Below are 25,261 nucleotides of genomic sequence, written 5' to 3'. Positions count from 1 at the left end.
AAGGACCGGCTGTGGGAGGGAGCCCTTGATGGACGTCAGGCCTTTAGGCCACCCTGTGCACGTGGTTTCCATCCCACATGGGGCTGGAGGTGCCGAAGTGACCCAATCTGCCTTTGGTGCTGGAAGGGATGCTCTGTCTGATGGCTGGAAATGTATGCGCTTCTGATGTGTTTAAAAGAGCCAGCAAGATTTGCTGATGGATGTGGATGTGGCCTGGCAGAACCCTGAGTGGAGGTGCCATTTCGGAGACAGGCTCCACTGAGCAGACATAGACAACACAGTACTAATTAACATTTGTTTAGCCCTTTGGATTTACCAGTGAAGAAGCAGAAGTTCAGAAAGGCTACAATCTGCCCAAGGTCATACAGTTACCAACCCGCAGAAACAGGCAGAAGTGCCTCCTGACAGCAAAGCCAAAGCCCTAATTACTGCTGAGTTTCCTAGACAGAGGAGCGTCAGATACAGAGTAACGTTCCAACAGGAAGGAAGCAGGAGCCCTAAGGAGTCAGTACTACGTGATGACTGGCACACAGCAGGCACTCAGTAAACACCTGCTGATGGATGAATAAAGGGAAAAAGAAATGTAGGAATCATGGCTGGATAACAGAGCAGCCTTGGGCGAGAAAATAAACACTGAAGATTCTATTCCAGGGAGAATAAACTCTGGGTAATGGGATATTCAAGTCTGCAAAAGGATAAATGGCAGAAAGGTGGAAAAACCAAATATATATATGCTAGGACCTGCTCTGAGGTAAGGATGGCTCTCAGTACATTATCTTGATTTATTTGATGAAAAGGCAGGCAGACATAGGGAGATGACACATAGCATTTTACACAATATAAATGCTTAATATAAATTTTGAAACAGCAATATAACAGAATTTGGAACCTCTTACTTTTAGTCTGACACAAGAGACCACACAGCCTTTTAAATAAAAAGCAACCTTTTAGGTCAATCAATGAAACCACTGTAAGTGGCTCTGCATGGATACCAGGACAGTGTTTGTGATGCCCTGGCTAAGTGAGAGGGTCAGAGCCATAGAAAACTTGCTGGACTTTCTGTTCACATTGTCTGAACCTCTACGTGATGTTCGTACCAGACAGTCTTTAGGATAACAAGGTGCTGACCCACCAGCAGGTTTTTATAGCAGAGAACCTAGAAGCACAGTTGGTCTGGGGTTCTATCCTCACAAAGAGATTGGCCAACTTTTCATTCAAATGGCAGAATATTTATGAGCAGTTTCATATTGTAAAATTGAAAAATAATCACCCCTGAATTCTCTAAAAATGTTTAGACCTCCTTTTCGGTGACATCTATGTATGATATTCTAGACACAGTGCCAGAGAAAGTAACAGTTAATGAAGAAAACAAAACCTACTCATACCTGAAATTTTTTTTTAAGTGGTTGGCGGTTTAAAGAAGCAAATTAAATAAAACAGAGAAGTACTGGTTTCTGACCAGAGGTTCAGATGGAGATGGGGTGGGGGTGGGGACAAAATGTCAAAATCCATAATTACCTTTAAACTGCAGAAATGGGGGTGGCGGGTTAGGAAGTGCGTGCATGCAAATATTCAACACTTTACAACAAAACCGGCTTTCACGAGGCCTCTCTACCAGTCTTGTATTCAGTAAATTGAAAGAACTTTTTTCCGAAGACAAAACAAAACCCTGAAATCTTCCTGGAACTCCTTCCATGGACTTCAGACAATATACCATTATAAGTAGCGGGAAATACATTTGTCAGCGTTCCTTTGCTCGTGAAAATGTTCTCTGGTTCACGGGACAGTCACGCAAGTGCCCAAACCAGCGTGTGGTGGGTCCACCGGCCCTCACGCCCCTCAGTGCGCCCGGCGGGTGTCCTGGCGGCCGGGCGGCCCCACGCGGGTCAGGCACGCCCAGGCCTGGGGCACCTCCAGCACCGGGAACCGCTCCCTTGGTCACCGGCAGTGAGCGGGCACCCTCCGCCGGGGCGGCCTGACGCGCACCTGTCAGGGTGATCGCGGCCGCAGGGCCGGCGCGCCCGGGGGTCTCCGCAGCCCCTCCCCGGGGTCCCCCTGGGCCTGGCCCCCATGCGCCCTGGGGTCCCCACTTCCCCTCCCCGGGGTCCCCCTGCGCCCGGCCCCCATTCGCCCTGGGGTCCCCGCCTCCCCTGCCCTCCCCGGGGGTCCCCGCCGCCCCCTTCCCCTCCCCCGGAGTCCCCGCCTCCCTCCCGAGGCCCCCTGCGCCCCCGCCCCCCTGCCGCCCGCGGAAGGAGCGCGGCGCCGGCTCGCGGGGCCCGACAGCGGCCGCAGGGGGCCGGGCTGCCGGCTGGGGTCCGGCCGGGTCCCGGCGAGGCGCCCTCGCCCAGGGCCGCGCACTCACCGAGGGGCGCGCGGGCGCCGCAGCCCCGGAGACGCTGGAGCACCGCCTCCGCCGCGCGCCGCGTCCGCCGCTAGCGTCAGCAGCGGCCCGGCCCCCGCGCGCCCTCCGCTCCCGCCCCCGCGCCCTCCCCGCAGGGCCGCGGCCGCGCGCCCGTCCTCCCGGGGAGGCGGCGGGCCGCTCGCGGGACCCGGGGCCCAGGGCTCCCGGGGGGACGGAGCCCGGGGTGGGAGGGGCCTCGCAGGGACTTCCCAGCGGGTCTGGCCGACACGCACACCCTGTTCACACGCGGGCACGCGTGTGTGATGCGCTGCAAGCCGCTGTCCTGCATGCTGGTACTCCGTCCGACGGAGGTGGCCCCTCGCGCAGGCACATGGGAGGAGGGATGGTTCGCATACGCCTCCAGCTTCACACTTAGGCGAGAACCAGCCCCTCTCCTGGATGGGCAGCGCGATTCGGGAGTGGAGGGGGGCTGTCAGCCTGAGGTGAGGCGCACAGAGCCACCCCCGAGCCCTGCAGGGCGGCTCAGCCCACGGGGGTAACGGGGACCTCACCCCCGGCCGCTCCGGACCGGCGTCTCTCCCCTCCCGGGACGCTCACGTGCATCTACTCCGCAGCCAGTTTGTGATCAGCTTAGGCGCTCTTAGCTTGGTAAGATTCTCTCTAGTGACGCTCTCAACTTTTCCCAAAGTTGTTTCCGACGTCAGCGCTTTATACATTTTACTACGACATTTCTTACATTTTCTGAACTTTTTTACAACATCTTTTTCTCCCCCTGCCAAGCTATGAACTCCTTGAAGGCAGAGACTAAATGTTACCATTGCATCCTAACGTGGTGGGATAGTAACGGCTCAATGGATGATACATTAATTCCACAGATTAATCATTAAAGAGTCTACTGCATTCTTGTAATTGTGCATTTTTATCATTGTGATCAGAATTATTTTACAAAGAATTATCAAACTGTTTAACATGGGTTCCACGTGCTATATTTTCCTTGTTTCTTCATTTAAAGCAAGGAGTCTTCAAACAGCTGAAAGTGGAAAATGTTAAAGCTTCACAAATTACACAACATAAATTAACCCGTTTTAAAACGTAAAAAAAAAACAAAAACAGAAGGTACTTTTCCTATCATTGAAAGTCTGTAAAACACATTGGATTTCAAAGATTAGAGGGGTAAAAATCATTGAGCGGCTTTTTTCTACTTGAGAGAACTCACTCCACTCAACAATCATTTGAGCTACAGGTGTGTCTCCTAGAATGAAGTTTAGTTAAAAAGACGGGAAATGCATGGCCTCAGTTACAATGTGCTATTACTCTACCTTTACATCCCCATCTTAGCATACAGTCTTGCTTCCATTAATACTAATTTTAAGAATAAGCTTGACCAACACTCACTGTTTGTTTAGTTGGAAGCTGTCAAGGTTTAAACAATGTAGTTCTTCAGGACCACTTCGAAGGAAAAATATTGAAACGAGCAAGGTTTTCTTTGATCTTGAGCCCTTTTCACCACTGACCAGGAAGTGTATGCCCTTTCCCTTGACAGCGCCCAGGATCTCGGTCCAGCCCAACCCAAGGACAAGGCAGAGAAACAGCCTCTACACTTGATCTTTGTCACTGTAACGTGTAGTAGTAAAAGCTCGCCTCTTTGGAGGCTTGTTGTCTACCAGGCCCATTCTGTGTACTGGAGTGTTTAATCTCCGCAACAGCCCTGTGAAACAGCTGCTCCTAGAATCACTTCCACGTGTACCTTTGCATAAAGAGACACAGAGACAGAGCAGTCCACGCACACGTAGTGGAGCCTGGATTGGAAGCCTGACAGCGTGGCCTGCCCGTCCGCATTTTAATCTCTCCCACACTTCGACTTCTTCCCCATGTACCAGGAAGGGGATGTGGGTTTTACAGTAAGGAGACCTGGAATAGGGAATACTGGTGCCAATTGTGGTTTCGCCACACCCCTAAGCAACTTGCTACACAATTACAATAGAATTACAGTAAGAATCCTTCAGTCTTCTTTTCTTCACCATGGATGTAGAGAGATGTTAGATCTTAGGGTCCAAAGTAGGTAATTTGGCCAATTCAAGATCCTACTCAGGATTTAGGCCACTATTTTCCATCTCTTTCCTTCCCTGTCACTGCCACAGAGACCCCTTGGGAGTGTTAAATGCCCTATTGTGTCTAAAACAATATACAGTGTCCAGTACATAATGGGTGCTTCATAAAGGCCATTCTGTCTTCCCATCAAAGCTGAATAGTCTATGAAATGCTCCTTGGGTCCAGTCTATTGGTCCAGAACACAGATAGATGGTGACTGCTTACTCACAGAGATTAACCATTTCTCTAATGTTGGCCAGAGTTTCTTAAAATAGTAGAGAAAGAAGCTTCAAGAAGAAACCAAGATGCAGAGCTTCAGATCTCCCACCCACTCTGTCCACATTTTAACCTAAAAGTTCCATTTCTTTCCTGTATAGGAGTACAACAATCTGGCTACCATTTCAGATAGTGTCATGACAATGATAAAATAATTTAAGTAGAAACTCTCCAATCATACTACCCCTTCATGTGCCCACTCCACCTCCACATACAGTCCACCCTGCAGACAGGCATTCTGGGACAGCAAAAATCTGCCCCAACAAGGCCCCGTGCTACCACTTAACTACCTGGTGGCGGCTCTGAGCACACTCCCGGGGGCTTTGCACCTCCGCGCCTGCCCCACCCCACATCCCAGGCTGCTCGCAGGCCTCTCTCATCAGTGAGCCCAAGTGCCCCTGAGCATGGCACTTCGTTTCCGGGGACCACAGGAAACTGGCCCCAGGTTCTCTGCGGGTTCCTTGGCTGCCAGACTCTGAGGTCAGATGGCGAGATCGGGTGCAGCCGCCCTGGAAGCAGCCCTCACGAGGCCACCGTGTCTGCCAGTCCCACCTACAGGGCGGGCCCGCAGCTGTTGGTCAGCTGGGCGCCAGGGTCTCCCAGGCGCAGTCGGGCAAACCACCGTCAGAGGGGGCTCCTCAGGGGGGGGCAGCACCAGCTCCTTTGGTCAGAGAGCCGCCCTGGGTGTGGGCGGCTGGACTCCCAGGGGGCCTCTGGTGGCTTATCTGACGGGAGGGATTTGAGAAGGAGGCTCCCCCGGTAATAATGAACTTGCTCAGGTCTCGTTGCCCTTACATCCACAAGCATTAGCTAACGGATTGATCACTGTTACTGAAAAACCAATGCTAGACATTTGCATATAATTTTTCGTGTTTTAGTGCTGTTAGAGCATGTAATGTAATTTGTCACTTAAAACTATTCAGTTGGCACAAAACGTTTCTTTTTTGTAAGAACAGGAAAACAACAGAAAATTAGCATTTGAACTGATTTGGAAAGTGCTTCAGCTAATTCACTCTCAGCGTACAGCATTTTTTTTTTACAAACTCACACCGCTTGGTCTGAGTTGGTTTTCAGTCTCACCCCAAAGAATGAGGCCATCCTTTTCTCAACCATCTATCTTATCTTCTACCTTGAGTAGACGTGTTGTGTCATGGAAAGAAGGTAGACTTCTTGGAGTCAGACTTGTGTACAAATCCTATTTTGCTGCATACTTCGAGACAGACATCCTTTTCTAAAATATATGGCTAATAATATATAATTCATGGACCACTGTGAGCATTAAACAATGGAAGTGAAACATCTATTATATTCTGGTACATATTCTATTACCTTCCCAATAGATCTTTATGTTTCATTACAGTGGACACCAGATCTAGTGACAGGTCTGACATTTATACAGTAAAATTCCTACATGAATTCTTCACCAACATTTTAATGGGGAAGTATCATCACACCCTCTGAATCGGTGACTTTTACTCAGCACCTCTTAAATGTATTATGTGGGTTCAGTTTGTACAATAGATCTAATTTATTATAATATTCTCTGCAGTTAATTCTACTAGTAGAATTATCTGTTGAGAAAAAGATTTTTGAATTTCAACATAATACTCAAGCAGTATTTAATCCACCCTGTTAGCAAACATTTACTGTCTACTGTGGGAACAGCTACAGAACATCATCTCTGCTCATCTGGAAGAGAAAGACGGAGCCGCCTATCGCTGCACCGCAGCAGAGGAACCAAGGAATGAGAATCCTGCGAGCGCACGGAGGCCCGGGGCACTCGCTTTGCCTAGAGATGGGGAAGGATACGCAAAAGCAACAGGTCATATATAACAAGAATGCTATGAGAATAATTTTTAGCATCACAAAGCTTGTTTTAATGGCAGTTTACAGGTATGTTCACATTAATTTGCGTTCTGCCCTGTGAATCAATAGGTTACTTTGTGTATGAATGCTTCGTGCCAAAATAGATTTACTGCATTTAAGAGAGAAATCCAGAGAACTTAAACAGATTTCTTCAATTCCAAAATATCATCACAGCATATAATTTTTTCATAAAACATTTATAAAACATAATCAGAAAAGTTGAAGGGCTCCTTAGACCTTTACAAATATTATAAATACTAAGCTATTAGAGCCATTTATGAAGTTATTGAAGTTAATTTTGTCACATAACTGACCTAAGTTACAGTGTATTATTATTGAAAAAGCATTTATTGTGAATTTACGTGAATATGTAAAACTGAAATTTTGATCATTTCCTGAGGGTTCCTCTGCAGGATTTGGCAGCAAGAAGAGAAAAATCTTGTTTTGATATGTGTGTTGGGTGGTTATGTGGGCTAAGAGCTAAGTGTCTGTCTGCCTGAAGCTGGTCTCTCATAGACGTCAACTCACATTTGTGCCTTAGGAAAAATACACATAAGCAGGTGGATGACATCTGGATGCCCAGAGAGAAGTGCGCTGAAATCCTGAGCATCAATTTCATACCCACAGTGGCTGTGTTTTGGGGCAGCTGCGTCTGGGGAGGTCTCTCCCTGAGCACTAGGGGGAACCTCAGCCTGGACACAGGAGGGTTCTTGACTCTGTTTGAGAAAGAATTCTTGAACAGGTCAGAGGAGTGAGTGTAGGAAGGAATTCATTAAAGCGAGAGTGGCAGTGGATGGCAGCAGCCCTGCAGGCAGCAGAGAGCAAGGAAGAGCAGAGGCAGCAAAGGGAAGTCCTTTGAACTGCTCAACACAGGGCAGATTTCAGTCGCCAACTCCTGAAGCCAGGGCCACCTGTCATCTGGTGTCCACTTGGATCTGCACAGCCGGGGAACTAAGCCCCCACCACCCCAGGGTTGGGGGCATCCATGGAGCTTATGTTCTGGAGTGATAGAGTGAGATCATATTCTGAGAACTTCTCAAAGCAAAGAAATATTGCCAGGCAGGCACTAAAGAGCATGACGGTGCAGCCACAGTCCCACGCAAGTCACTTCTCATAGAAAGGTAGACACGTTTGGTGAAGATTTAACTCAATAATTTGTCTCTGTGTGTTTGAGACCAATTTCTTATATTTACGAGTGAGCAGTGTTCTTCCTCCCTGTCTTCTGATTACAAGGACAAGGTGGGCAAGATGTGTGAACTGGCACATCTTTTTATTGCACAGTAAAGAATGCTTGCTGTGTGTTTTTCTACAGCAATGTGTTGGTTCTGTTTGGAAAATACACCTTTGATTACATGCTGGTAGAACCAGGGAACTGTAATTAATCAGAAGACTATGCAGTGGGGAGTCACAGGTTTTTTTTCTTTTTTCCTTCTAATTTTATTTTACCATGTTTAGCCTGCTGCCTTTGCCTGGGAAATATAAGCTTAGATCTTCTCCACATAGAAAAGAACCATACATTAATTAGGATGACAGTACAGCTCTTTCTAGAATTCAGCATCTGCCTATAGAGTTACAAGCTATAATGATGCATATTTTAATTTAACCACCCAGTCGTGACTATGATAATGAGTAAACAGTGCTGTCGGGTCAGACATCCCTTTTGAAATATCGTAAGTGGAAATGCAATATCAGCCTGAGAAACAAGATAGGGAAGTTCATCTTACAGTGGAATCTGCCACCCGTCAAGCCACCAATAAAGCTTTAGAATAAAAAATGGGAAAATCCTGCAATAATTACAGACAGGAAGAAGCCCTCGCTCTTTTTTCGTTTAGCACAGCTAAGGAGCAAGCAGAGAAAAGCACGGCACAGACCGGGCCCACCCACTCTGTAGTAAGGGAGTCATGAAGTCAACAGGCAGACAATGGGTCCATCAAGCCCTCCTCCCCCGTGTAGTTAGGGGCTTCCTCGGTGACTGTGACCTAATGTCGCCTCTCCCCGTACAGTTGGCATCTTTGGCTTTGTGTTAACCCTGCATTCTCAGCTTATGCAGCTCATTATGGAGAATTACGGAAACCCCTTCAGCTTTGCTAAAGGGATGTGATGGTGAGAGGCAGTTCAAACTGACTGGACAAATGACAAGGAAGGAAAAAAGAAAGTGACGGAAAGACATAAAAAGTGGAGAGGTCTATGAAGGACGTTGCTCTAAAATAGTACAGACATACATATCCCTCTAATCTCCACTTCTCACTCCTTTAATTATATATCATAACCTAAACTGAGACCATAAGGGTGATATTAAAATGGTAAGATTAAGAGAACACGAACAGAATTAATCAGTAAAAGAAGGCTACAGTGGGCTTGGTGGGGAGAGGGGAGCAGGATGTAAGTGCAGATCACTTGTAAAGCAGAAAACAAACATTGCTTTAAAAGTTCATTTTATTTGCCCGTAAATGGAACAACAAAAGAAATGTCAGCCCTCACGTTTATGCACTTCCTATTCCCCAGAGGAAATGTGATTCACTCACTTAGAACTAATTGTACATAAATGGTTAGAAGTGGGCATCTGTTTGTATAACATCTGCAAGTTTAAAGTGCATGAAGGAAAAAAATCAGTCTTTTTTTTGTTTTCAGTAACACTGAAGGTGCATTTAAGGTCCCACAGGTCGTCAGAGAGGCGTCCTTGCAAAATGAAATCATCCCCATGTTTTCAAGCTAAGTGCAAGCATATACTGTTTTAAACTACATACACATTTTTAAGTAAGATACATCAAAAGTGGACATAAAATCTCCTCGCTTCTGTATGTGTTTTAAAATAGCAGCATCACTCATGAAATAAACCGAGAAGTGGCTCTAAATTTAGTTCATGAAACTAATGTCTCTGAAGAATAAAGCTCGTAATGTTTGCATAAATACAACTGATATAAGTAAATTTTATGCTGGTGGGGAGTAAAGAAATAATTCACAGTCGAACTGTGAGCTTAGGGGAAAAATTATATTTTTATTTATTCTGCAGTGATGCTAAGTGAAATTCACCAGTCTAATACCAGTGTCCCTTCAAAAATACTCTAGGACAATTGTATGACACTAATCTAATTTAGAGTTTAAAAAATAAATGGTGTTTTTTTTTTTAAACTCAAAAGAATGAAGTAGTCCCTTGTCAGTAAAGTCTAAAAAATAAAGAGTTTCCACTGCTTTCAGAAATGGTGGAAGAATTACTTAGTTGCAGTCTAAATGTATAAAAAATCCTAATCTCCTTCTAGTCACTTAAGGCCATAAATTCAAATTTTACTTCTGTCAAGTCAGGACACCAAATAAAAATAAACACATGGACATATTCTCGATCATGCCACAAAGGCAGCACCTTCTAACTCCTCCTCATTTTTCTCCCAAGAGGAATTTTTATAGTCAGACATTGTTTCAAAAATGTAACTCTTACTCCACAGGAGTGCATCTCCCTAAGCAGCTCGGTCCCCCGCAGGTGAGGCCGGTGCTGCTCTTCGGTGGGGGTCCACGATGATAGCTTCTTTTCTGACAGTGATTAACAGGCACATTTTCTACCCAAATTGGTTTTCCTAACAATTGAAAACCATATGGATATTTATTCAATTCCATTATTTATTCTTATTTTTAAAAGAGCATATTAGAGCCAATACTTATATTCATTTAAATTGTTAAATTAAAATTTTCCAAGGCCCTTTATCTGCTCCACTGTTGCAGAACCCACTGTGCCCTTGACAGTGGAAGGGCTGGGGCAGTGGGGATATTTCCGTGTTCTTTCTCAGCTCCTGGTTCCCAGATAACTTCAGATTGTTCTAAACTCTTCATGGACCTCAGGTTGTGTGAAATTTTAATTATACCATATTGCATAAAATTAATATACATCAGATGTCAGAGAAATTAATGCTAGCATCACATTATAGTTTGGGTCTCAGGTAGTTTATTTTCAATAATTTGAACAATACTAGTATGTCACTTTAAAGAACCCTTAGTTCATGGGAGATAAGTCATTTTTTAAAAGGTAATAATCACAGTGCAGTTAATTTCAGAATTCTAAGAAATTTTGAGGATTCTGCTTAAATCTAATGCCCGAATTGAAACACTGGTCCATGGTGGCCAAGACTTCCTTTCTTTGCAGCTGGTTTCCAAATGCGGGGTTTACTGAAATGCCTGCTCAGCCACTCTTTAATCTGCACCCTCTCCAGGGATTTAGTGGGCGACTGGGCAGGAGGTGAGCGTGAAGTAAGGAGAGGGAGCTGTGGGCTGGAGAGGGGCCGTGGGACATCCAGTGACACTGTGCGACATGGAGTGTGACGGAGCCGAACAGAATGTCACAGCCTCACTCCAAGCAGCATTTTATCTCCCTCCTCCCTTCCCACAAGGCTGACAACCCCAGATAACTCTTCAAATGCCATTTGAAGTGGTGGCCCCAGGCTCTGAGCTTAGAATCCTTCATAACTTGCACCCAGAATAAGTATTTTTAAAGAATCCTCACAACAGAAAACTTCCTACAAGAGTAGAAGGCCTTCTGAAAGGGCAAGAATATGAAGACGAGCGGCTGTCTCATTTAGGCCCTCCAAATCTGCCTCCCTGACAGCTGGAGTCAGAACCCCCGGCAGGTGCAGCCCAGCGTGACGCGGCAAGCAAAAGGACCGGAGGGCTTCGCTCCCCTTCTCTGTTGCACGGCCCTCCTGCGAAAACAGCCGCGAGGTCTTCATTTATCACTGTCCTCCGTGTTCAGAGGATGCTGCTCGCGGCCGACGGTCACCGGGCAAGGGCGGCCAAGACAGCGCAGCGACGGACGCCACCCATCCGGCCCCTGCGCCGGCGGCCCTCTGGTTTGCGGCCGCTGGGCTGGTTTTCCTGGCCTGATACTGCCTGTGGCTGTGACCCTTCTCCTCTGGTGCCGCCTGATGCCAACTCCCGACAAGCGACCTGCTTCTCACGTCCTGACCGGCTGTTGCTGTTTCCTGGCATTTACAGCCAGGCTGCCTCATCTGAAAGCATCCCTCGTGCACCCTGCTAACAGCTTCCCCGTGTGCTCAGCGGTTAGCAGGCTTCGGTTCCTCAGACGGCTGATACCTGGGTACTCCGTTCTCAGGGCTGAGACACCCGGTGTGGGTGGCAGGCAGGCAAGACTGGCTCCCTGAATGTCTCCCACAACCGCCGTAAGACTTCAGATGCTTATTAACTAAGGCCCTGGCGATTTAAAGCGGTAAAGGGCCCCATAAGTGATATATGAAAAGGGTAAGCAATTGTATCATAACACTCACTATTTAGTTAACATCTACTCTGAGCTAGCCAATGTATAGAAGCACCCTTAAAACCCAAAAACCCTGCAGGGAGTATTCCTGACAGATGAGTAAACTGAAACTTCCAGAAGAGTTAGGTACATCTTTCCAGGATAATATCTAGCCAATGACAGAGCAAGATTAAAGCCCAGGCCTGTCGGACCCCAAAGTCCACCGTTGCCACACGATGCGCGCCCAGTGCAGCCGGGGATCCCTGGCCGCCGTTCCCCACCAGGCACAGAAGCTGGGGGCTGGATGGGTGGGTGTTTGATGGCCCTGTGGATGAGCGCCTCACCCACGGGAACCCACAAAGGACTCTGAGCACGCGAGACCCGGGCCGGGTCAGCTGTGGCGGGAGGGGGCAGGTGCCCAGCGCAGGGGACCAGCGCCCGCAGGCCGGGTGCGACTCCAGGGGGAGGTCGTCGCATCACTGCGGTATTAGCAGGACGGAGAGAAACTCCGCGGCAAGATCTGGGGGCAGCCGAGCCGTCCGGGGCGGCCACTGCCCACAGGGGACCCTCCACCCTCATCCTTTCTTTGCCCCGTTTGCCGGCTCACCTTCAACACCACACAGCTAGGCAGGCATGGAGGTGAGATTAGAACCCAGGGCTTTTCCCTGCAGCACACACAGCCTCTCACAGGCAGATTCAGACTTCAAAGTCTCAAAAGTGCAATTTTCCTCACTTTGCACCACCCTATTTTTCTCAAGATCATCATCCATTAGCTCAAAGATGTTTCTACTTCTGACCCGAACTGCAGCGCAGAAAGCTGCGTGTCCCGCGGACAGGCGCCCCAGCCCCACGACGGGCGCGCAGCACACACCCAGAGGTCCTGACAACCAGAACCCCCCTGGGCACCCCCCTGCTAATGGGCTGGACGAGCCACGTGGAGAATGACGGGACCCAGGCCGCGGGAGGAAGGACGGGAGGGCGAGGGGGAAGCAGACTTCAGAAGCAGAGAATCAAAGCCACGGCTCCCGGAGTCGTCTCGTCTGGGGCCCCGCGCACCTGGGGCCCCGCGCACCTGGGGCCCCGCGCACCTGGGGACCCCCCTCTCGCTCCGCGAAGGAAACGCTCCGCGGAAACAAGGGCCCGGGGGCAGGGCCTCGCAGGGGGCTGCGCGGAGGGGCAGGGCGCGGGCCCGGCAGGGCGCCGGGAGAACTGGGTCACGGGACGCACAGGACCGGCCCCCCGAGCGGCCAAGCTGTGGAGAAAGAAGCTGGGACGTATTTCAGAAAAAGAAAGAAAGAGAGAAAAAGGGCCCAGGGTGTGGGAGGGGGAGCGAGGGCCGGAGCAGAGGGGCCGAGCGAGGCACAGGGCCCGAGCACCGCCGGGAGGGCTGGTGAGAGCGCCGCCCGGAGGGGGCCCAATGGACCCGCCGACCTGGGCCGGGGCTCCCAGAGCAGCAGGACTGCGGCGGGGCCAGACGGCACCGGGCCCGGGAACCTGGGCACCGGACTCGGCTTCCTCGTGGGGGAGCCCAGCCTCGTCCTAGGAGCAGCGTCACCCGGTTTAGTGGGATTGCCCAGAATTGGCAAATGGAAGGGCTGGGGCTGGACTGGCGGGTAGAAATGAGAAGTCCATGGAAGCAGCTGGGTAACTGGCAAAACCTTGGCCCGCCTAATAACTGACCGACACATGCAAGAACTTGCCAGGTCTCTCCCTGCTACATCAGTACAGCCGTCATTTTCCAAGGAGCAAGTACTACGTCGATTAAGATGTGCTGTACTGCAGAGGGTAGAGGGAAAGCAAAGGGGAGCCCCGTGCCCCTGGGCATGCCTTGCTGCCATGCCGCTCAGCTCTCCAACGAGCCTGATTCTCCGCTGACCACAGGTCAAGCATAACTGACGTGAAGCACCAGAGAGCAATCACGCCCAGGGTCTTCTCCGCCTGGAGCTGTCACTGAGAACTCACTTAGGAGAGGACAGATAAAATAATGCCCCTTCTAAGGCTGCAGGTAACAAAGAGTGAGGTACAAACCAGGAGGGTAAGATTATGTCATAAATTCAGACAGAGAATATTGGTGTCTATTCACTATTGGAAAAGCCAGTGACAACAAGTAGACTCCGAAACGTTTTTTTTTAATGGCAAAGACTTGTTGAAGTCTTATATAACATTGCGTTGCATCAGTATTTCAGAAAAGGTTCATACTTTAAAAATATATGTTTCTTGAAATGTTTCATTACTACTGTAGAAGTGAATCTCATTAAAGTTTAAGACATGTTCTAGAAGCATGCAAAAATATATATATATATGGGGAAAGATGTACAGTATTTCTAAATCTGATAAAGAAAGCTTCTATATCAGCTTTTGTTCAAAGGAATATTTTTATGTCCAGGCTGATTTGCTTCCCTTATTTAGCAAAGTTATAGGAAAACTGAACCACTATCTCATTACATGCAGGGCATGTAGAATATCAGCTAGCTTTAATTTCACTTTAAAATTACATGTGTCCCTTGCTGTCCAAATTCTCACTAATTGTTACTCCAAATTAAGAAACCATATGGATTTGGGGACACAGCATTTCTCATTTTATAAACCAGCTATACAAGTTCTATCTCTATAAACTAAGGAACCATATAGTGAGGAATATTTACACATAACAGTTTTGGTGAAGCAAAATATCTCACCTCTTAAATATATTTGGCTGCTAGTCACAGAGACTAGAATTAATAGTGGCTTAAATAGGATCGTTGTTATTTTTCTAGAATGTAAAGGAAGTCAGGAGGTGGGCACACCAAGTCTGGGATGCAGAAGCACAGGCAACGTGGACCCAGATTCCTTTCTGTTTTTCTTTTCTGCTTTCCTAACTACTGGCTTTTATCATCAAGGCTGCCTGTGGTCCAAGACAGCAACTGGAACTCCAGCCATTACGCCTTCATTCTAGTACAAAATGGGAGGAAGTAGAAAATAATAAAGAGTTCTGCCCAGCTATCCAGCCATGTTTTAAGGAGCCTTCAAGATTTATCCAACAACTTTTCCATCTCATTGACCACAACTTCATCACATGGCCACATCAAGGGAGGTAGAAATGCAAACTTTTATCTGGGCACCAATCTGAGTTTTCTTGTTATGAAATAAAAATACTGTGTAGTAACTGTCAGTCCCACCAAAAGCTATTATTAAAGCACTAAAAATACATATGATCCAGTACAATTACTTTCATGATGTGAACAATCCATTTTCTGGGATTCGTTGTATTTCTGTTTTCCTCATTAACATAAATGTAAGAGGTTAACTGTTTTATGGGTACATCCCTAAATAAAGGCCACCACACTCATCTAGCCTACCCCTAAAACCAGAAGAGGTACACTGAAGCTTCAGTGTAAAGTCGTGTCATGGAACAGTACTCAGTAGAAGGTCAATCCACTTAGGATGGCGACCATGAGACCAGTTTTCAGGAATCTCCAAAGGGCAGTTAAGGGTGAGGTTCCTGAAGGGGCTTTAATTCCCATGATCTCATTCTGCTCCAGCTTCCCACCCAGTTATCTGATATGAATGGTTTTCTCCAATGTATTTCACATACACATGCAATCAATCTCCTGCTGTGCCCTAGCTTCACGGTCCCCCTGTACTGCTTTCCACTCAGGCTGCAGATTCCAGCCCTAAACGCCTGTAATAGGGAAACGCTGGGCCTGCCTCTGCTGATGACTGCGTATAGGACACAGACTATTGTCCCACGTCAAGGACTTGGTATTAGAGAAGTTGTTCTGCTATTCACACTGTGGAGCATTTTAGGTCTTAACTAGCTTCACTAAAGAAGACTGAGAAACAAGAAATGAGAGGGCACTATATTTTCAAAGGGGTTTGCAGGTCTTCCCATTCACCAACAAACCGTCCTACCCTCCGAGGACATGAGGAATAATGAGAATGAACATCAAGACGCTGTTGCCAAGGCCGTTCTCCCAACCAGGGTGAGCATCCCACTGTAAATAATACATTCAACAGCTGCATGCTTCCCGCTTCCCTGCACTTTTACTCCAGCACACAGCCCTGCCGTTACCACAGCTCTCTTGGACCGCAGTGTTCCCTGTTGCCCTCATTAGAAAGTGGGTATCACTTACTACTGCAGCCCGGGTTTCATGCAGGGAGAGTTATCAGAGAGAGGTTGTTTGCTCGAACTGATCTTTAACCCAGATTTTCTCTTCTGCTTCCTCGGTGACTCATCGAAGCACTGCTGAGCCTGACGGGAATGAAAGAATCTCCTGTGATACATTCTATTGTGTGGGAAGGTTCAGCAATGTTGCCAGGTACTTATTACAGATTGTTGGGGGTTATAATTACATGCATAGAAACAGCTGCTTTATGCTGGTTACTCATTTTTTTTTTATGACCAAAAGTTGTTTTTCTTATCTGATGCTTTGTAACTCTAAAGAAATGTTACATAAGACATAGCAGTTAACAGTTATATTGTTTTATGAGCCTATATAAGAAACCAACTTTGGATCACCGCTTCTGATGTTTGGAAATTTGGTCTGACTTTATTTACTCTATTTTTAAGGCATATTATTTTGAAACATACCATGTGTTTGTACAGTATGTCTCAGACATGCTGCATTGTGTTGGACTTTATTCTAATGAGCAAATACGAAGCCTAACATATAATGAGCCCCTAATACATGTCAAAAGCTTTATAAAGTCATATCTGACCTGATTTCCATGGCAACCATGAGACATTAATATTGTCATAAGAGAAAATGGAGGCTCAGAGAGGTTGAAACATTTTCTTCACGGTCATGTAGCTTCTACTTGTTTTTTTCTCGTGTAACGGGGCTTGTTCTGTGGAACAGCCTAAAACAATGAGGGCTGCTACTTATGACATGATTATCTCACAACATAAAGGAGAAATCAATCACTTCCACAGAGTTTCTAACTCAGGACAAGAGGGAGGAGACCCCTTACAGTGTCACTGTCCTGTACGACACCGGCCACGTGTGCCTCTCTTCTACTGCGCACGTTAAGTTCTCTTCCATTGTATAAAGCTTTCTGGAGGATGTGAGTTTTTAAATATTATTTGACAAGTGACCAGACAGAAGATCTAGGCCAGAATTCTTGAACCACCAGTTCACAGGTCAAACCTAAACCTCCTCACAGTTCTTTACTGTTTTTGTTTTGTTTTCTCATCAATTTTTAAAAAAAATTTAAATAAACATTTTACAATCCCGATTTCCATGTTCATTTGAAAATCAGAAAATTGGTTACCCTGGGCCTGAGGCCCCATGAAGCATGGGTCAGCTGGACTGAAGAGTAGGAGGTCCCTTTAGATGGAGCCTGGGTGCCATCTGGGAGCCTCGGGCTCTGTCAGCTTTGTTCATTTGTGTTATTTAACTGCCTTCTGTATGCACTGGAGTTGGTGACTTCTAAATTAGGTTTCTAATTAGCTCCACCAAATTGTAAACAGCAGGAATTGTCAGCCTGTTTTCTAGACCCAAGACCCATCCCCCTCCTGTGGTAACTGGCTCATTCACGGGGCTTTCAAGTGGGCACTTGGGAAACCAGCCAGTGCGGCCAAGGGTGATTTGATACCTAAACCAAGCAAGGTCAGTGAGATGCTGTCTTAGGAACTGGACTTAGAAATCTCTGCATGTGGCTCGAACTGTGACTGTCAATCTGGGAGATTCAGGGAGATCACACTCTGCCATTTAGACTTGCACAAGCAGAGAGATCCCCTTGGAGAGAGACTGAAAGAAAGAGCAGCAGAGGTGAAGCCAGGCCCTTGGCATCCACGAGATTCTCTTGTATCCTTGTGATAAATCCTGTTATTTGTGTACACTGTCTTGAAATGGTTTCTGTCTCTTACAAACACTTGTCTTGGCCTTAAAACTTGCTGTCTTCCCCTCTCAATGCCTCAATTTCCAAATCTTTGGATTTCTTATAACTTCCTTTTAAAAAAGAAAACCTGGTAATATTTCACTTATTCAACCAACTCTTCCCTCCCCTAGCCATACCCCAGCTCTTTTCCTGCTGTCTCTGCTCCTCAATATTTAAGCCATCCTTTGGAGCCACATCAACTTCCACGAAGCCTTTCCTCCACCTCAATCATATAAAAAGTTATCTCTTCAATGCTTTTAGCATTTTGTGTGTCTATTCAAGCACCTCTCTTACTTTTCTGTAATCACAGATGTATATGATGAGGCTCAAATAAGCCTATATATATTCTTTGAAAAATATAAACCATTATGCAAATCTAAGGTATATTATTAGGTCAGCTCTGACAAATGTTGAATAACTGGAGACACAATAGATGAAGAAAATATTCATGGCTAGAGCAGAGGATTCATACATATAAGAACATATAAGCTGATGGGACCAATAATAGAATGCCACTGCTAAATTTTTAAAGAAAGTTGAAGTAACTTGATTTTTTAAGGTAAGTTAATTTTTAAAGAAAGGTAAGGATTAGAGGATGCAATTTTTATAACTGGGCAGTCACTGCTAAAAACAAAATTACCATAAAAATAAAGTTGTTTTTTTTTAAAGAAAAATTCTACAACACAGATTTTTCAAAAGAAATTCAGTTTCATTGCATAAACTAACTGGTGTAGCTAGGGGAGCGAGGAGTTGTCTTCCAGAGCAGGAAAACGGCAGGACAGGACATGCAGCCTAGTTTTTAGGGATGACTGTGTCAGAGGTTGCTGAGGCCCTTGGATGCCAAACTGCGGAGCCTGGACCGTGTTCCGTAGGTGGTGGGGAGGCAGGGTGGTGAGCTGACCGACCAGGAGGGCCCTCAGGAAGTGAATCTGATGGTCAAGGGTGGATTTGTTAATGTGAGGCCAAAAGAGAAAATACTGTAAGGTAAGATAAAAAGGATAGAGTGACGAGACACAAGGAAGAGACCCAAAGGAGGGCTTTTGCTTTCAGAAGCAAAACCATTTGAATCTATAAGATTTAGAGACTAACTGGATATGAGGATTTGAAAGAGGCCTAAGTGTGGGACTGGTATATGGAGTAAGTCGTTTTGCTGAACATTAATTGTCTCCTCTGTGCTTCACTGAACTTCGCTAAATGGCAGGAGTGGTTTACTGGGCATGGATTATGGCAGAGCTGAGCCTCACAGTCCCAAAGCTGAGCATTTTAATTATGATCTATGTCACTCTTACATCTAATACCAGCCATGTGATTAACATGAGCAAGTCCTTCCAGGTCGAGAGGCAGCTGTTTGGCTGGTCAGAAGGGCCTGCCTCAAGGGGTGAATCATATAGAAAATGCTGACGTCCAGAGGAGGACTAATTTGCTCAAGACATAATGAATTCATCTTTGACACATACTAACAAAGGGAGATAAAGAAGAGGAGTTAAAGAACGTTAGGATTCTCCAGAGAAACAGAACCAACAGGGGAACTATAGATATGCATATCTATCTATCTCTCCCTGTATATATGTATACAGAGATGTACATATATAGAGATACAGACATCTGTCCATATACACACATATAGAGAGGGAGGGAGATTCATTTTAAAGAACTGGCTCCGTTGTGGAAACCTGGCCCACCCAACCCCGATGGGGTAAGCCCCGGACGGAAGACGCAGGGAGGAGTTGCAGCGCAAGCCCACAGGCAGTCTGCTGGCAGGATTTTCCTTTGCTCTGGTGAGTTCAGTCTTCGTTCTAATGAGGTGTTCAGCTAATTGGATGAGGCTCATCCACAATACCGAGGACAATCTGCTTTACTCAAAATCTACCAATTTGTTAAGCCAATCCCAGAAACACCCTGACAGTGACATCGGGGATAATGTGTGACAGTAATACTCCAGGCACCATGGCCCAGCCAGGTGAAGGGGAAGTCAGTGTCAAAGAAAGATACAAAGGAGCTTGTCCAGAAGAAGCAATGATCACGGGCTGCAAAAGCCTCAGATGTCTGCAGTGGGTTAAATGGTGAGCTCCCCAAAACTAAGCCCACACCCTAACCCTGGAACCTGTGCAGGATGCCTGTGGGAACAGGGCCTCTGTGAATGCAGTTCAGTTAAGGATATTGAAGGGATCATCCTGGATTTTCTGAGTGGGTCCTAAATCCAGGGACAAGAGCCCTGATGAGAGAAAGGGTAAGATTTGATATGGACAGAAGATGAAGAAGCCATGTAACCACAGGGGCAGAGACTGGAGTGATGTGGCCACAAGTCAAGGAATGCCAGCAGCCACGAGAACCCGGGGGAGCTGAGGAAAGATCTTCCTGGGTGCCCCTGGAGGACCGGCAGCTGCGTGGTACCTTGCCTTGGGACTTCTGGCCTCCGGAAATGCGAGTGAATAAATTTCTCTGGTTTTAAGCCATCAGTCTGTGCTAATTTGTAACAGCAGTTTCAGGAAACTAACAAAACATACACAGAATAAATGTAATTGATTTTGCTGTTAAGAAGGGAAACACAGGTCACATTTGAGAACATAGTTTCAATAGGGCGGTGTGGAGAAAGCCCTATGCAGACTGTAAGGCAGAGGGTCCCCAACGTTCCCAGTGTGTGGGGTCTTTCGTATCTCAGTATTTTTTCATAGTGTTCCTAGGACAAAAGATATACTAAATAGTTCAATTTATTAAGTAGTTCCAAACAACTTAATCAGTATTTATGTACTAGCAACTTAGCTGTTTGAAAAAGTAATATATAAAAATTGAAAAAAATATTTGATTTTCTTTTTAAATAGTCACAATTACTTACTAATGGGATGCATGCGTGTGTTACGTGAAACTTCTTAAGCTTTGGAATGAGATGGGACACTTCCATTTCCTGTTCCATATTGATTTCTGATCCGTAGTTACATTTTATCACAGCAGCCACTGAAAATCTAGCTTTTCAAGATATGACATGAAAACAGACGTAGAGTATCTAATGCTGAAATTGTAAACTACCTCAAGCTAATATTTTGTATGGTGCCAGAAAGATGTCAAGCACCACCGTGCTTCCCTCAAATATTTGCAGTATTTCTCAGGCATTCCCCTAAGTTCACTATGGCTGGGGCACCTCAGCGCACAGTTTGGAGGCTATGGATTTGGGAGTGAAAGGTAACAAAGTGTATGTAGAAAGTTTAGATGACATTTATAAGACATTTAGTAGAAACTTTCGCAAGTAAAACCAGAAGACATTCAGGAGATTAGTAAAGATATTCTAGAGTTAAGGGGAGAAAAAAACAAAAATAAAAAAGATATATTGAACTACATCAAAATGAAACACTTTTGTTCCTCAAAGGACACAACAGAATGAAAAGTAACTTACAGAATGAGAGAAAATGTCTGAAAATTATATATCTGATAAAAGGTCAATATATGGAGTATACAAAGTACTCATACAACTCAACATCAAAAAGCAGACAAGCAAACAACCCCATTCAAAAATGAGCCAGGCCACAAGAGCAGAGCCACAGACCAATGGAACAGACTAGAGAATCCAGACATTAACCCAGACATATATGGTCAATTAATATTTGATAAAGGAGCCATGGACATACAATGGCGAAATGACAGTCTCTTCAACAGGTGGTGCTGGCAAAACTGGACAGCTACATGTAGGAGAATGAAACTGGACCATTGTCTAACCCCATATACAAAAGTAAACTCAAAATGGATCAAAGACCTGAATGTAAGCCATGAAACCATTAAACTCTTGGAAGAAAACATAGGCGAAAACCTCTTAGACATAAACATGAGTGACCTCTTCTTGAACATATCTCCCCGGGCAAGGAAAACAACAGCAAAAATGAGTAAGTGGGACTATATTAAGCTGAAAAGCTTCTGTACAGCAAAAGACACCATCAATAGAACAAGAAGGATCCCTACAGTATGGGAGAATATATTTGAAAATGACACATCCGATAAAGGCTTGACGTCCAGAATATATAAGGAGCTCACACGCCTCAACAAACAAAAAACAAATAACCCAATTAAAAAATGGGCAGAGGAACTGAACAGACAGTTCTCCAAAAAAGAAATACAGATGGCCAACAGACACATGAAAAGATGCTCCACATCGCTAATTATCAGAGAAATGCAAATTAAAACTACAATGAGGTATCACCTCACACCAGTAAGGATGGCTGCCATCCAAAAGACAAACAACAACAAATGTTGGCGAGGCTGTGGAGAAAGGGGAACCCTCCTACACTGCTGGTGGGAATGTAAGTTAGTTCAACCATTGTGGAAAGCAGTATGGAGGTATATCAAAATGCTCAAAACAGACTTACCATTTGACCCAGGAATTCCACTCCTAGGAATTTACCCTAAGAACGCAGCAATCAAGTTTGAGAAAGACAGATGCACCCCTATGTTTATTGCAGCACTATTTACAATAGCCAAGAATTGGAAGCAACCTAAATGTCCATCAATAGATGAATGGATAAAGAAGATGTGGTACATATACACAATGGAATACTACTCAGCCATAAGAAAAGGGCAAATCCAATCATTTGCAGCAACATGGATGGAGCTGGAGGGTATTATGCTCAGTGAAACAAGCCAAGCGGAGAAAGAGAAATACCAAATGATTTCACTTATCTGTGGAATATAAGAACAAAGGAAAAACTGAAGGAACAAAACAGCAGCAGAATCACAGAACTCAAGAATGGACTAACAGGTACCAAAGGGAAAGGGACTGGGGAGGATGGGTGGGTAGGGAGGGATAAGGGCGGGGGGATAAGTAGGGGGATATTAAGATTAACGTGCATGGGGGGGTAGGAGAAAAGGGAGGGCTGTACAACACAGAGAAGGCAAGTAGTGATTCTACAACATTTTGCTATGCTGATGGACAGTGACTGTAAAGGGGTTTATAGGGGAGACCTGGTATAGGGGAGAGCCTAGTAAACATAATATTCGTCATGTAAGTGTAGATTAGTGATACCAAAAACAAAGCAAAAAAAAAAAAAAAGGGCAGTTCCTGTGTGGTAACCTCCAACGAGTTCTACACAAGGGTATAAAGGGCATATAAAAGTGTAGGCAAAGGGTCTGTTTGTGTTTATACAGAGGATCAAAGCCTAATTGGGCTACCCCGAAAATGAACTAAGATACGATATGAAAGAGAACTTCCAACATCAGCACTCTCTGGAAGACTCATGCCAGAAGATGATCATCAAAAAACCCCAACAAAGATCCACGCACTGCTACAGCTGTAGATGCACTCATCCCACCAGTTCCTGGACTTGCCATGGGAATGAGGAAGGAGATATCTAAGCTGGCCTGTGCATACAGTAAAACAACAAATTTGACTGGATCTATACTGTTGGAACTCAACCAAGAATTTGGAGAAGTGCAAATTGTAGCGCTCCAAAATCTTACAACTACAGACTATTTACTGTTAAAAGAACATATGGCATGTGAACAGTCCCCAGGAATGGGTTGTTTTAATTTGTCTGATTTCTCTCAGACTGTTCAAGTTCAGTTGGACAATATCCACCATATCATAGATAAGTTTTCACAAATGCCTAAGGTGCCTTAATGGTTTTCTTGGTTTCACTGGAGATGGCTGGTAATTACAGATATGCTTTGGTTATGTAACTATACTCCTATTATGTTAATGTGTGTGCGCAATTTAAGTAGTAGCTTAAAACCTATATATGCTGAAGTTACTCTACAAGAAGATATGTCAAAGAAATAATCAATCTTCCCATGTTTTCTTCCGCCTGCTACTTCTATAGCTTTTCTTCTTCCTTCCTAATTACAACCCTTAAATAGAATTCGTGCCTCATATCAAATTTACCGAGTATCATAACTCCTCCAAGTGGTAAAGACACCTCAAGACAAATGCTGGGCATAGAAGCCACAGGGCATAAATATGCAAAGAAGTAAAAAGCTAACCTTTTCAAACAATAAGGCTTCCCTCTCACTTACCAACTTCACATTTCCCTGTATGGCCCCGGAAGATGACTGGTTAGCCAGAGACGGGTAAGATTCCTCAAGGGAGGAACAACCTAAGACAGGCACAGTCGCAGGGGGGCCATCAGGTGAGAAATTGGGGATCAACAGAGGTGAGGCTTAGAACCTCACCCCCCCGTTCTGAGAGAAATCTTCTGCATACGTGGATGTTTTATTGCCCTTGTCTAGCTTGGATTAACACATAGTCTACAGGCACACACCTGATCATCTACATTTGCTCTCTTACAACACTAAACTATGTTTTCTACCTTTATCTTGTATCTACCTACCACTTCAGCATTTTATTAAAAATAATAATAATAAAGAGAGAAATGTGGTATCCACATATAAATCAAGTATAAAAACCAAATGAGTATTCATATTTGAACTGACTGTTTAGAGTTCATAATGCATGAGCAAAACCGAAAGTTTCTGTGATGACTGCCCTTGTACTGTTCACTATGCAACTTATTCATTATGTAAGAATTTGTTCTCCATGTAAGAACTTGTTTGTTATGCCTCAGAAGATTGGAGACTGACGAAAATTAGGCTTGGGGTGGATTAATGATTGTGCATTGAGCATTGACTCCCCTATACAGAATTTTATTGTCGTTAACAACCATTTGATCAATAAATATGAGAGATGCCCTCACAAAAAAAAAAAAAAAAAAAAGGACGGACTTCCAATGGTAAAATAAATAAGTAACCGGGATGTAATGTATAGCATAAGGAATATAGTCAAGATATTGTAACAGCTTGGTAGGGTGATAGCTGGAACCTAGAATTATGTATATAAATGTTCTACCACTGTGTTGTACACTTGAAACTAATGTAATGTAATACTGTGCGTCAACTACCCTTCAATAAAAAATAATTATTTAAAAAAAAAAAAATGAGCCAGGGACCTGAGAAGACATTTCTATCTATATAAATAGCCAACAGATATAGGAAAAGATGCTCAGCATCACTATTCATTAGAGAAATGGAAATCAAACCCACAACGAGATATCACCTCATATCCAGTAGGATGACTACTATAAAAATAAACCAAAACAGAAAATAGCAAGTGTTGACAAAGATGTAGAGAAACTGTGCACACTGTTGATGGGAATGTAAAATGAGGTACACATGATAGAAAAAAGTATGGAGTTTCCTCAAAAACAGTAAAACAGAACTACCATGCAGTCTAGCATCTGGGCATATGCCCAAAAGAAGTGAAAGCAGGGCCTCAAACAGATACTTGTACAACCATGTTCATAGCAGCATTATTCATAATAGCCAAAAAGAGGAAGCAACCCAAGGGTCATAGATGGATGAATGGATAAATGGAATTGGTATATCCATACAATGGAATGTTATTCAACCTTAAAAAGGAAATTCTACATGCTACAACATGGATGAAACTCCGGGCTACTGTGTTAAATGAAATAAGCTGATCACAAAAAGACAAATACTGTATAGTTCCACTAATTATAGAACCTGTATGAGGTTCTAATAGCAGTCAAACTCGAGAGACAGGAAGCAGGCTGTTGTTTGCCAGGCCTAGGGGT

At 45.0% G+C, this 25,261-nt stretch overlaps 1 protein-coding gene across 4 annotated transcripts in view; it reads right to left on the bottom strand.

The window, feature by feature from the left end:
* TMEM117 (transmembrane protein 117) overlaps window positions 1-25,261 on the bottom strand; it is a 393,659-nt gene that overhangs the window by 366,977 nt on the left and 1,421 nt on the right. Inside the window, exon 2 of one of the 4 annotated variants that reach the window (XM_036889401.2) lies at window positions 15,947-16,065. The exons of 1 other annotated variant lie outside the window; for it this stretch is intronic. The gene's annotated coding sequence lies outside the window, so the exon portion shown is untranslated. Of the gene's footprint in view, window positions 1-2,362; window positions 2,511-15,946; window positions 16,066-25,261 lie in introns of those variants that run through there. 2 more of the 4 variants (XM_057491441.1, XM_036889400.2) reach the window with 2 other exon arrangements.

This window comes from Manis pentadactyla, chromosome 14 (genome assembly GCF_030020395.1).
Source record: "Manis pentadactyla isolate mManPen7 chromosome 14, mManPen7.hap1, whole genome shotgun sequence".
Lineage (NCBI taxonomy): Eukaryota > Metazoa > Chordata > Mammalia > Pholidota > Manidae > Manis > Manis pentadactyla.
The sequence above is the reverse complement of the archived record's forward strand: the minus strand, read 5'-3'. Positions and strand labels throughout refer to the sequence as shown.